The following is a 12771-nucleotide window of genomic DNA, read 5'->3' on the forward strand; positions in this document are numbered from 1 at the left end:
TAGACAAAGATCTAAATGGCAGAGTCAAAACTACAAAACTCTTCGGCAAAAACATAGGGTAAGTCTTCATGACCTTCAATTTGGAAGGAATTTTTTAAAAGATTTTATTTTAAGTAATCTCTACACCCAATGTGGGGCTCAAACCCACAACCCCTAGATCAAGAGCCACATGGTTTACCACCTGAGCCAGCCAGGCACCCCTAGAAGGGATTCTTAAATGTGACACCAAAAGCATGAGCATCAACAGAAATTTGGACTTCATCAAAATTAACTTTGGCGCTGCAAAAGATCTATCAAACCTGAAAAGACAAACCACAGAATAGGAGGAAATCTTTGCAAATCATATATCTGAGTGACTTACCTCAAGAATATATAAAGAACTATTATAATTAGAATGCTTGTTGTGTAAGTCCTTGAACTCCACGTTGAAAGAACAAAGTAGAGGAAGAAGCTGAAAATAATTGTGTGCAGTAGTGTAGTTCTGAGATTTGTGATATCCCTAGTAGTCATGGGTGGACTCTTAAAACTGAAGTGGAATCAGTTTTCTTAATAAGAAAAATCTATCTATCCTTAACCATTTTGCAATATTAGCCTTTGATTTATTCTTACTCTAATTGGAAACCAGGATTTTAAACAAATCCCTGTTTTGAATTCAAACATTAAAAATACTGTGTATTAATAAAGGATGTTAGCATGAAATAATAAAATGAACCATAAAATTATGGCTTATGTGGTTTTCAGTTTTTCTCAGTGGAGAAAATATCTCTTGTGGAGATACTTTCAAGAATGTCTTACAATTAAATAATTTTATGAGGCTAAATATTGAGTTAGAGTCAAGAGCTATGCGTTAGGGTTCAAACTTAAAGACAGCTACAAACATAGGAAAACGAACCCTTAATGATCAACTAACTTACAGGTATTCATTGAATACCACGTAACCATCATTATATAGGCACCGTGAAAAAGAAGACAAATTTAAAACCTTGTCCTTGGCTCCAAGGGTACTATAAATATGGAGACAATGCATTTAATAATAAATGAGAATCATTTATTCATTCAACAAACATTGTGTATCTGCAAAGCTGATGACTAGGTAGTATGGAAGAATATTTTGTATTTGTTATATTATTCTTTATGCCTTTTTATATGTCTGAGGTCATTTATGATGATTTTAAAGCAGTCATTAAATTGTTCAGTATTAGTGCTGGTTGGTAACTAACAACTGCCAATAGTATTGATTTCAAGTTTTGAAAAAGAAATACAGCACTCAAGGCAGAATTTGGACTAACAGTAATTGGAAATGATGCCTTCCAATTATCCTAAAGCCAAAAGTCTGGTAACTCCTTTTTTGCTTTGAATGACTTGGGTTTACCTTTCCTTTCAAGGTGTGTTTAGTATGAACTCTACATGCATTATGAGACTTAATGGGCATGCTGCCATGGTGTTGTAAGTGTTGTACACAGGTGTATTTTGGTCTCTGAATAGAGCCAAGGGAAGGGAGCTGAACATTATGCCTGTTTGTACTCCCATCATGCAGAACATGTTGCTAACGATTGGTAATAATGTCCTCCAAATATAAAAGATCCTTGTTAGGGGTGCCTGGGTGGCTCAGTCAGTTAAGCATTCAACTTCAGCTCACGTCATGATCTTGCAGTTCATGGGTTCAAGCCTCGAGTTGGGCTCTGTGCTGACAGCTCAGAGCCTGGAGCCGCCTTTGTATACTGCGTCTCCCACTCTCTGCCCCTCCCCAACTTGTATGCGTGCGCGCTCTCGCATTGTCTCTCTCAGAATAAACATTTAAAAAAATTTTTAAAGATTTTTGTTATAAAAATAGTACAATTGGACACTGTAATACTTAGACTATGGTCTTGCCATATTATTTCAGTCTTTTACGAACAGAGCTATTTTTCTCAGAATGCAGATGGATGCCCTATTCCAAAAAAAAAAAAAAAAAACCTGAAATAATGGAATTATGCTGTTTTACAAACTCAGATGGTAACAGGTTTTCCTGATGAAGAATGATTAGATTCATGGCTCCTTTAAGTCCATGTGCTTGCCCAGAAGAAAAGTATTTGAATATGCTGATCAGCCAAGCTTCCTGTGCAATGCAGGGCTGTGTAAATGTTAATCCCAAAGTAAAATCTCTGCCTAGTAGAAATGTAAAATCCAGAGCAAAGATAACAGGAAGAAAGGAGACATTTATTTGAAAAGAAAAAGGATAAGAATTTTAACGCACGTGATTTACCTGACTGTGGGTAGCAGTTTTCTTCCAGTGTATGGCAATACTAGGTGCATTCACATATCAGACTCTGGAAACTGCATCAGTTGTTTTTGATCTGTCTTACTGAGCAAATCTGACAACTCATACCTAACTTCAGTTCTCTGACCTCTTCACTTCCACCCCTCAGATGCCGACGTCCATCTTCAGTTTTTGTCCACATCGGACCTCGAGTTCCGGGCATCAGTAGCTCCTCTTAACCTCCTCAGCTTTCCTTCCCCCCTTTTCCTTCTCTGGAGCCCATCTGGCAGAGCTCCAGCCCTGACTCCTCCTCTCCACAGGTCCGCTCTGACCCCGGAGTTGCTGAGTGTGGCGGGAGAAAACCGCAAAACCACCTTTCACTCAACGGTCCTCAGCATCAGCATTACCTGGGCACTTGCGGTAACTGCAGAATTGCAGCCCTGCCCCAGAATTGCACCCAGAATTGCAGTGTGCCCCAGGCCCACTGAGTTGGAATCGATAGTTCGGCAAGATTCCCAGGTGGTTCCCATGCACATGAAGATTGGGAGGCATCCACACTGAACACTGGTGTTGCTACAAGAATCATGGTCTTCAGTCCCAACTGGCCTCTGCCACCTCCAGACACCCTCTGGAGGTTTCCCTCGGTAGCATGCCATCCCATTCTGGAGCTGGAATGTCAAAGTTGATCCTCTCTTTAGAAATCCACCCTTTGGGGAGCCTGGGTGGCTTAGTCGGTTAAGCGTCCGACTTTCGCTTAGGTCATGATCTCGCGGTTCGTGGGTTCGAGCCCCGCGTTGGGCTCTGTGCTGACTGCCAGCTCAGAGCCTGGAGCCTGTTTCAGAGTCTGTGACTCCCTCTCTCTCTGACCCTCCTCTGCTCACGCTGTCTCTCTCTCTCCTAGAAATAAATAAAAATATTTAAAAAAAATCCACCCATTACTTTTTCCTTTTGTCAGTAAAGGAAAATTACCTCTTCTTTTAATGAGAGATAGAGACAGAGCGCACACCTCAGGCAGAAATTCCCCCGTTGCTGCCCCACTGCATAAATCCCACCTCAGCGTCACTTACCCCCATGCCTACCCCTTCTCCGTCTCATCGGCAGTAGAAGAGGTGCTTTACCACTGATTATGGTCAGACCTCCATCTGTAGCCTCAAATCCATCATCTCCCTCCACCTCTTGGGTTTCACTCCATCCACAGACAAATTTAATCCGCCATCTTTATTCAAACAGGCTTCTGTTGCTGCCTCAGCTCACTCTGTTCTTTCACCACCAGATTCTACCTTTACCATCTCAGCTCTGATTTAATCCTCAACTCATTGCCATCTGGCTTCTCCCATCACTATTCAGGGGACCCCGCTCCGAGGACCCAGTCTCACTTGGCAGTATCTGACATCATCATTCTCTCATTGGCACCCCCTCTGGAGTTTGCTTCTGGGATACCTCTCCCCCTTGCTTTGATCTTCCGTCTCTCACTACGTCTAAGTTCTTTTCATAGATTCATTCTCCTTTATCTGGACCTCAAGGTTGGTGTTCCAAGGAACGGACCCTTGGCTTTTCCCTTCTCTCCTTCCTCACTGCCTGATCTCATCCACTTCATACCATATTCTGCTGATTCCGTCTGTAGCCCAGGCCTCCCTAATGAACCTTCACCGTCCACCTGTTGTATGTGTCCCTCCTGAGATGTAACTGAGGCAACTCTAATAATGGACATGTCCCAAACTGATTTCATTTGTTCATTCGACAACTGTTTATGAAGCATTTACCACGACACAATTCTAGGTGCTGGAGATAACAGGAATAATTAAGCATATCCTCTCCCCTGTGTCTGATATTTACATGAGGGGAGCATATGAACATAAAGAAATAGCCACTGGGTGGTGGTGTCGGGAAGACCATTGAGATGACGTGGTAGCTGATTGACCCTCGAACTGAACCCAGGCACTTGGAGGCTCCTTACCCCCCCTCCCTGTCCTTGCATCTCCCACTCCCAGAGGCTGTTCCAAAGACACAGCCTTGAGATGGCGATGTGGTGTTGAGAACAGCTGCGTGGTGTACATGACCGAACATGGTGTATATGCACACGGTGAACTTTTAAAATTTGATGGGTGGGTGTGGAGAGCCATTCGTCTTGCTGCCGTCCAAGACAGGCCTTATATGTAAGTTGCTTCGCCACCTACGCGCCTGGCGTGACCTGCCTCTCCCTGCCCCCCATTTACAGGGCCAGTTCCAGACTTCACCTGAGAAGCTGTCAGGACGGTTACAAACCAGTAGGTGGTAAGTGTATGAGGAAAGTAAAGGCAGGTAAAGGAGAGAAAAGACGCCTAGAGAAGGTGCCTTAATTCATTTACGGTGGTCAGGAAAGGCCCCTTTGATATGCTGGCATTTGAGTGGAACCTGAAGAAAGGGAGACAAGGCGCCATGGGGGAGAGAATCCCAGGATTAGGGAAGGGCAGGTGCACAAGACCACGGCTGGAAACGTGTTCCAGAAACAGCCAAGCTGGCGCAACAGGACCAAAGGGAAGGAGGCAGGAAGTGAGCTGGAGGGGCTGGGCTGTGTGGTAGAGTCCAGAAGGCTGTGGGAGGGACTTCTCTCTTACACTTAGTGGAGTGGGAGCCACTTGAGCGACAGAGCGGCATGTTCCGACTTGAATCCTATCCACCTGGACTCCTCCCTCCCAGCCTGCTCTTCTTCGTGTTCTCCATCCCAGGGAACAGCCTTCCGGCGATTTCCACTCTTCCAGCTCCCATTCTCTTCCTTAAAGTCCACAGGACCCAGTAAAATATTCCCACTTTAAAGTACACCATTATTCTGTGGGAGGGGTCTTGGTTGCTTGTAGCTCACAATTTATAATGCCATACTGTAGTTTTAAAATTCATTTTCCAAACTCAGCAAGTAATACAAAGGCTTCAACTCTAAGGATTGTTTTAAAAGGAGAAAACACAGACATTACCTTAGCATTACAATAACAGACGGGTTCGGGGCACCTGGGTGGTTCAGTCGGTTGACTGGGTGATTCTCTGACCTCCTCAGCTCGGGTCATGAGTTCGAGCCCAGCCTTGAGCTCTGTGCTGTCAGTTTCCAGCGGATCCTCTGTCCCCCTAGCTCTCTGCACCAACCCCGCTCCTGCACATACACACACACACTCTCTCTCTCTCTCAGAAATAAATAAACATAAAAAGAAATAAACAAATGTGGCTGGTCCAAACTGAGAGGTGCCACAAGCATAAAATACACATAGAAATTTAGGATTTAAAAAAACAAGTAACAGAAGTCTTCAAGTGAGATAGTAGGTTTTTCTGTATTAGGAAACCACATATATCACAAAGCAGTAACTTTCCTATGTGTTTTGTTAGAGATCCCAGAAGATTTTGCCATGAAGTAAAAAAAAAATTGATCATTTAACAGAAGAGGAAACCAAAGCCGGGAAAATGGGGTGACCCAGTTTACACTGCAGAGCTCATGGGAACATAAACCTTCTCCCGGCTCCTTGCTTTTTTCACTTTAACATGTCCCGGAAGAAAAGCCAAGCCTCAGCAGGTGCACCCTTATTTTTGATAACGTTTATTAGGAAGCAACAACCCCATCATCAGGCCGTTCTTTCTGAGAGAGAATGGCGAGATACGTTAACTGCAGAGAGGAGGTGCGGGGGGTGCTCAAAGGCTGTGGGACCGTGTGAGACGGTGTAAGGCTAAGTAATCCGGATAGTGAAGTCTAACACGAAATCGGCCCCAGGACTCCAAGCCTTCTCAAACTGCTCAGCCCTTCAGCAAGATTTCATCACACCTAGCCCTAGCTTTCTTCCCTGGCTGACGCACAGGATTCTCCCGGATTCAACATGGCATTTACGTTTTATCAATCACAAAGGAAATCAATGGCCTCCTTTATGGCCCCCTTTTCACAAAGTATTCCATCAGGATAATGCTTTAAACACAAATCACTCACACAGCGGGAGGGAAAGTAGGCAGTTTAAAGGTTCAGAGGGGGTGTGTATATCCCTGCGAGACTGGTTATGCAAGAAATGTTGAAGATCCCCCAGTGCACATAAAGAAAATAGCACACCCAGGCATTGTTTATCTACATGACTCTCCTTATCCCAGGTCCATATCTGGCATCATTAATGACGCCTAATAAATGAATGAACATGTCCCATCCTGAAACCCTGAACTTGTGCATACAATGACTTAGATCATAAGGTTACTGATGAAGGCGTGAAGCCATGCCAACCTAACTTTTGATGCGCTAGGCTCTAATTAGCTTCGGATGAGAGGCAGAGGCAAAGGACTTTGGTCTCATGGGTTTGATTCTTAGGCTCTTCCNGGGTCGTGTAAGGGAATCTTACCAGTAGATGGGAGAAGATGGGTCTGGAACTGCCCTGAGTACAAACATTTCAGATAAAAGTTTGCAACGTGCCGGCACAGGTCTAGTAGGTGAAACTGTGAAGGTAGATGCACTGGCCCAGGAGGAGCAGGCAAAGGGGATGAGGCCGTAAGGCAGGAAGCACCAGCAGCCTGACAAACTGCAATTAATGCAGGGAGGAGTGGATGGGTGAAGGGATGAGGGATGGTGGAGTGAGTGAGGCAGAAGCTGAAATGATTCAGCCCAGAGTCTAGGCTGCTTGGGAAAAGAGGCAAAACCATACGCCGGCTCAAAGTCTTGGAGAAAAGGAAGAGGGTCGGTTGTAGCTGCTAGCTGTGTAACCTTGAACTCGGCACTTAACATCTCTCTCATCATTTGCACTTCCCATGTACAACTGTGCCGAGGTTCTAGCCTCCGCTCTCTGAGGTGACAAATAGGCTCTCTGATCAACATGGTAAGAGGACTCCTCAAAACACAGTGCCTTAACCCAAGATAGTCACCCTCTCTAAGGGTAGAAGTCCGGCCATTCGAAAAAAATGGGAGGAGGGAAAAGGAGGTAAGATATCCCAGAATATGTGTACTCTTTCTATCTGCCCCAACCCTGACCAAATAAGTTACATGTAAGTAAGCTCAGCCTCAGCGGGCTAGCTTATACCCATAAGGTGTGGGGTTTCCATTCATAACATGTCTTGTGCAGAACGAAGGAGTTGCAAGATACACATTTCTGGCAGCAGCAACCAGCCCAGAGGCCCCCAGCTCCCATAAACTCCACATTCTTCCTCCAGCTGCATGCCAGGCCAACAATAACCAAACTATACTACTCCCTCAGGACAAGCAGGAATGTGAAAATAGAACAGAACTGAAATCTATTAAGATTCATATCCATAGACGTCTTTATGAGGCTAACAAAGGACATTAGAAAAAAAAGACCAACTGCAACACACCCCCATCTTTAAATTGCTCAGAGGTTGAATCAAAGTGCTTGAGTTAATTAGAATTTCCTTTGTGGAGAAGAGAACACAGTTCAACAAAGCTATTAGCTGTTTGGATATTGGAAGAGAAACCCAGTAATATATTATGCTTTGGAGAAAAGTAATAAAACCCACTCATGATCTGAATCCTGAAAGCCTCAAAACCCCCGATTTATTTAATCATAGATTCTGTTCTTAGAATGCTGTGAACAAAAGGGGAGAAAGTGAAGTAATACTTTCTGCTCTTAAAAACGAACACGTCCATCCTAGATAGTTGTCTGTATGTTGTTTCAACATGTGCTAGAGCTCTCCAAAACTGAGATGCAAAGTTTGTCTTTTCTTCTTTCTGTTTTTAAATTTAAATCACTTAAAAAACCTTTTAATTTATTTATGATTTTTTACATTTCTTTATTTATTTTGAGAGAGAGAGAGAAAGAGAGAATGAGCCAAGGAGGGGCAGAGAGAAAAGGAGAAAGAGAGAATCCCAAGCAGGCTCTGCACTGACAGTGGGGCTCAATCTCATGAAGTGTGAGATCCTGACCTGAGCTGGAATCAAGAGTCAAGAGGCTTAACCAACTGAGCCACCTACATGCCCCTTAAAAAACCTTTTCAAGAGAACAATAATCATAGAACATCGCTGAATTGTAGAAAATAAGACGCCTTGACTTTTAGTGCTTCAAGAGGTTGACCATACCAACAATTTGTTAGTGGTCAACTGTTACATAGTTAAGAATAAAAATAGGACTTTCTGGAACTGCCAGCACCCCTCTGCCTTGGTGTAACAAGAAACCTCTCTGGTTCTGAGAACTTTGAGGATCTGTGTGGATGGGGAGGGGGACTGCTATGGTCTGAATGTGCCCCCCCCCAAATTCCTATATTGAAATCCTAATACCTAGTGTCATAGTATCAGGAGGTGGGGACTTTGGGAGGTGCTGAAGTCATGAAATGAGAGGGAGGATTAGTGCTTTCATGCAAGAGGCCACAGAGAGCTCTTAGCCCCTTCTGCTATGTGAGGGCACAACAGAAATGCCTAAAACCCAGCGGGGACCCTCACCCAGTCGGTCGTGCTATCATTGATGGTGAACGATACATTTCTGTTGTTTGTAAACTCTCCAGTTTGTGATCTTTTTATAGCAGCAAGCAGACGAAGGCGAGGAGGGGGCCTTATTTGGTCCAAGCAGAGAGGAAAATCCTGGAGGGGAAGGCCTGTTTTGTGCAAGGCGTTGGGAGAGGGGACGGGAGTGGGGAGTATAGTTATTTCCACGTCCCCAGTATTGGCATCCACTCAGCAAACGTTTCCATGAATTAAATGAACTCATTCTTGTTACTGTTTCGCTGTTAGTTTACTATGTGACTTCAGGCACGTGAATTTGCTTGAGCTTCAGTTTTTCCATATGTAAAATGGGGAAGACCCCTACGATAATGTCTATGGACAAATTTATGAACTCTAAAGCTCTATGCGCATGAAAGGATGAAGAATTAGAGTTTCCTCTATTTTTCTCCTTCTCAGATACTGTCAGATACTAAACTTTCAGTGTCAAAAAACACTGCCAGTATTCTCAGAGACTTTCTTCTTCTTTTTTTAAGTTGTATTTATTTATTTTTAAGAGAGTGCATGTGCTAGCACGGGAGAGTCAGAGACAGAGAGAGAAAGACAACATCCCAAGCAGGCTCTGCACTGTCAGCACAGAGCCCAATGCGGGGCTCGAACCCATGAACTGCGAGATCATGACCCACGGTGCAATCAAATGCTCAACTTACTGAGCCACTCAGGTGCCCCTTGGTGACTTTTTCCTGATCAAAGTTTCTTTGGCGGCGCATGTAGGTGGCTCAATGGGTTACGCATCTGACTCTTGGCTTTTGGCTCAGGTCATGAGCTCATGGTTCATGAATTCGAGCCCTGCATCAGGCTCTGCGCTGTTGGAGCCTGCTTAGGACTCTCTCTCCCTCTCCCTGTGCACTTGTGCACCCTCACTCTCTCTCTCTCAAAATAAACAAGTTTCTTTGGCTTATAAAATTACATATTCTTCCAAATAGGTTAAAGCTAATTTTGTTGCAAAATTTTAAAAATGTCTTTGTTTTTTCAGAATTGAACCCTATTTGTTAGAAAACACGTTCACCTTGGTTTTAAATAAGATGGAGTTTCTAGACTATTCTACAAAAACTCATTTTAATGCATAGTGTAGTAACCTATATTCCTGCTGTTAATCCTAAATTTTGACAACAGCTGCCCCTATATCAAGTACTGGCAGCCTATTCCAGCTAATTATTGAATACTTGCTACGTCCCAAGCTCCATGCTTTGTGTTTTATATATATTCTCTTCAAGCTTTCTACAACTCAGTACGGAAGAGATTATTCCTTTTCTACACATGTAAAATGAGACCCTGAAAGGGTAAGGGACTTCATCTAGCTGAGACAGAATCAACACTTGACCAGGGTTGACTTACTTAAAAGTCCTTGATGTTTTCACTATGTCAATTGACTGACTTCAAAACACATTGGAGTGGAATGCACCCCAGTGGTAGACCAGAGCCCGTATTTATGAATATCAGAACCATTGATTCATTTTTTTTTTTTAAAAGAAAAGCACGCCTTGTAATAGGCAACTTTTCCAGAAATCTATCTGTGGTACCTCAAATCACCGCACTCAATGCTCTTCATTATTTGGTGCAAACGGAATCAAATCAACCATATGCACTTTGAACAGTTTCTAATTCAGAGAACAGAATAGCCTTGATGCCAAAATAAACTACAAAGTTTATTGTGAAGAAGACAATGCTCCCTGTGTAAAAATGGTTTTGAAGGATTACAAAAAACAATGCCCATCAGACATCAGACAGGAAATCCCTGCATCTTTCCCATATTATGTTATACGTTGCTGCCAGTTTCCACCTCAGTAGCGGATAACGTGCTTAGTGGTCACCGAAGGGTCTTTTCAGAATCAGCCACAGGTGCTGTCTTGTAGTTCACAGTGAGTAACTTCTAGTGTTATCACACTGGCTGGAGGCAAAATTATCAAGAAGCATGTAGTAGAACTTGGCTCCAAGCCTTTTGAATATATAATTACTGTCTAAAGTTCCAATCTACACAATAGCAATTTACAGTAGCAACATCATCCCAGCATACTGAGAGAAATGTTAAACTTAGCTTATTGGCAATGGAGTCTACAGCAGCTTCAAAGAGTGATACATGTTTTAAATAACTTTGAAACATAAGCTAAATTCCCACATTTCTCCCCAGTCTGCTTGGAACATGGGCAACTTGACACTCAGCCTACAATTAGAAAGTTTGGAGTGTGCAATCAGACGAGCTCAAAGAGCTTATAACTGTGAACCAAAGAAATATGCATATTCCAGTCAATTATTCAGGAGCGAATTATCTGGAATCATTCAATATTAGCCAGAATAGATCTGGCTAATCGACCTCATTTCCCTCATTTCAGTCACTGATCAGCAAGTTGTACGTTTTTCAGAAGTAGTGATAAAAATGAAGCTGAGAAAAAAGAAAAACTCTCCCTTCAGCTGATATTTAGGGCTCTAAAACCTGGTTCTGGTAAAGGGTAGCCATGGTTATCTGCTGGGGTCACTGAGAGAACATGATACACCGTAATCACCCTACGAATTATTTCAGCCAACTCATTGGTTTTGTTCAGTTTGTGAACTTTGATTATATGGATCATTTATAGCTGGGCTATATGACTAATCTAAGGTTCTTACCAAGCCTTGCTTTAAAGTTAAATCATCACAACCTTTGGAAATCTTAAATGGGGGAATGGAGAGGAGGAGAAAGCACTTCCACTCCAAATGCAAACATTTAACATTTCATGTGAAAGTCCTCTTCAATGTAAAGTAATTAAACTCCACACGCTCAATGTATTCAACTGATTTACAAACATTTATGCAGTAACCAAAAACCCTAACGTTACAATCTTGTTTAGCAATGGCCTTGCTCATGAGCAGCTCATAGACAGATGATTGGCAGGTTGGCTGGGTCTAAAAATAAAAGAATGGGAAAAAAAGGGTTGAGCATACACAGAGACGTAGAAAATAATGAGGCTGATTTGCAAGTGAGGATTATGGAAATCAGTATCTTCACCTTAAAGACACACATTGTGAATGATTCAAGTTTTAACGAAGCACAAGTTAGATTGTGACTCCAAATTATTTCACAAGATTGAAGTGTACTTAAAGCTTTAATCTCCTTAGTTTATTTCACTACCAACAATCATTTTACAATGCCACAGTTCATTCATTAGTTGTAAGTGAAAATAACCTGAAAGACATGTAGTACCATAGTTAAGAATTTGAGCTTAATGAATCACATGTTTAAGCTAAAACAAAACTGTAACCTCACATTTTGGAAATCAATCAATGAGTTAGTTCATGAGGCAGTCTGCATTTCTTAAAAACCTACTATATGCCAGGAATTAAACTTGTGGGGAATCAAGGGCAAGTTTGAAACTGGGTTGATCTGATAAGATGAATGCTTTTAGAAAGATCAAATACCGTGTTAGCAATGGTACGTGGAAGATCTTGGGAACAAGGAGATACTAGAGGCACAGAAACCTGTTAGGAGGGGGTGAAGGCCTGGATCGTATTGTGGAATTAGAAAGGAATGGTTGAAAAATAGAAATATTTTATTTTATTAAAAAAAATTTTTTAATGTTTATTTGCTATTGAGACAGAGAGAAATAGAGCATGAGTGGGGGAGGGGCAGAGAGATAGGGAGACACAGAATCCGAAGAAGGCCCCAGGCTCTGAGCTGTCAGCACAGAGCCCGACGCAGGGCTCGAACCCACGGACCATGAGATCATGACCTGAGCTGAAGTTGGATGCTTAACCGACTGAGCCACCCCAGAGTCCCAGAAGATAGAAATATTTTAAAGGAATAGTCGACAATAAGGACTTGATAGTTTCATGTGGCATTACTGATAGATAAAACATGGGGAACGGAATCACTTGGAGATGAAGGGTTACATTTGGAGTTGGTGTAGAATACTTTCAGTTTAAGATAATGGTGGCTCATCTAAATGGTCATGAGATCAATTACATTAATTATAAGAATCTAGGGGCGCCTAGGTGGCTCGGTGGGTTAAGTGTCTGACTTCAGCTCAGGTCAGGATCTTGTGGTTCCTGGGTTCGAGCCCCACGTCGGGCTTTGTGCTGACAGCTCAGAGCCTGGAGCCTGCTTCGGACTCTTGTC

Source organism: Crocuta crocuta, unplaced genomic scaffold (genome assembly GCF_008692635.1).
Source record: "Crocuta crocuta isolate KB4526 unplaced genomic scaffold, BGI_CrCroc_1.0 scaffold253, whole genome shotgun sequence".
NCBI classification, from domain to species: Eukaryota; Metazoa; Chordata; class Mammalia; order Carnivora; family Hyaenidae; genus Crocuta; species Crocuta crocuta.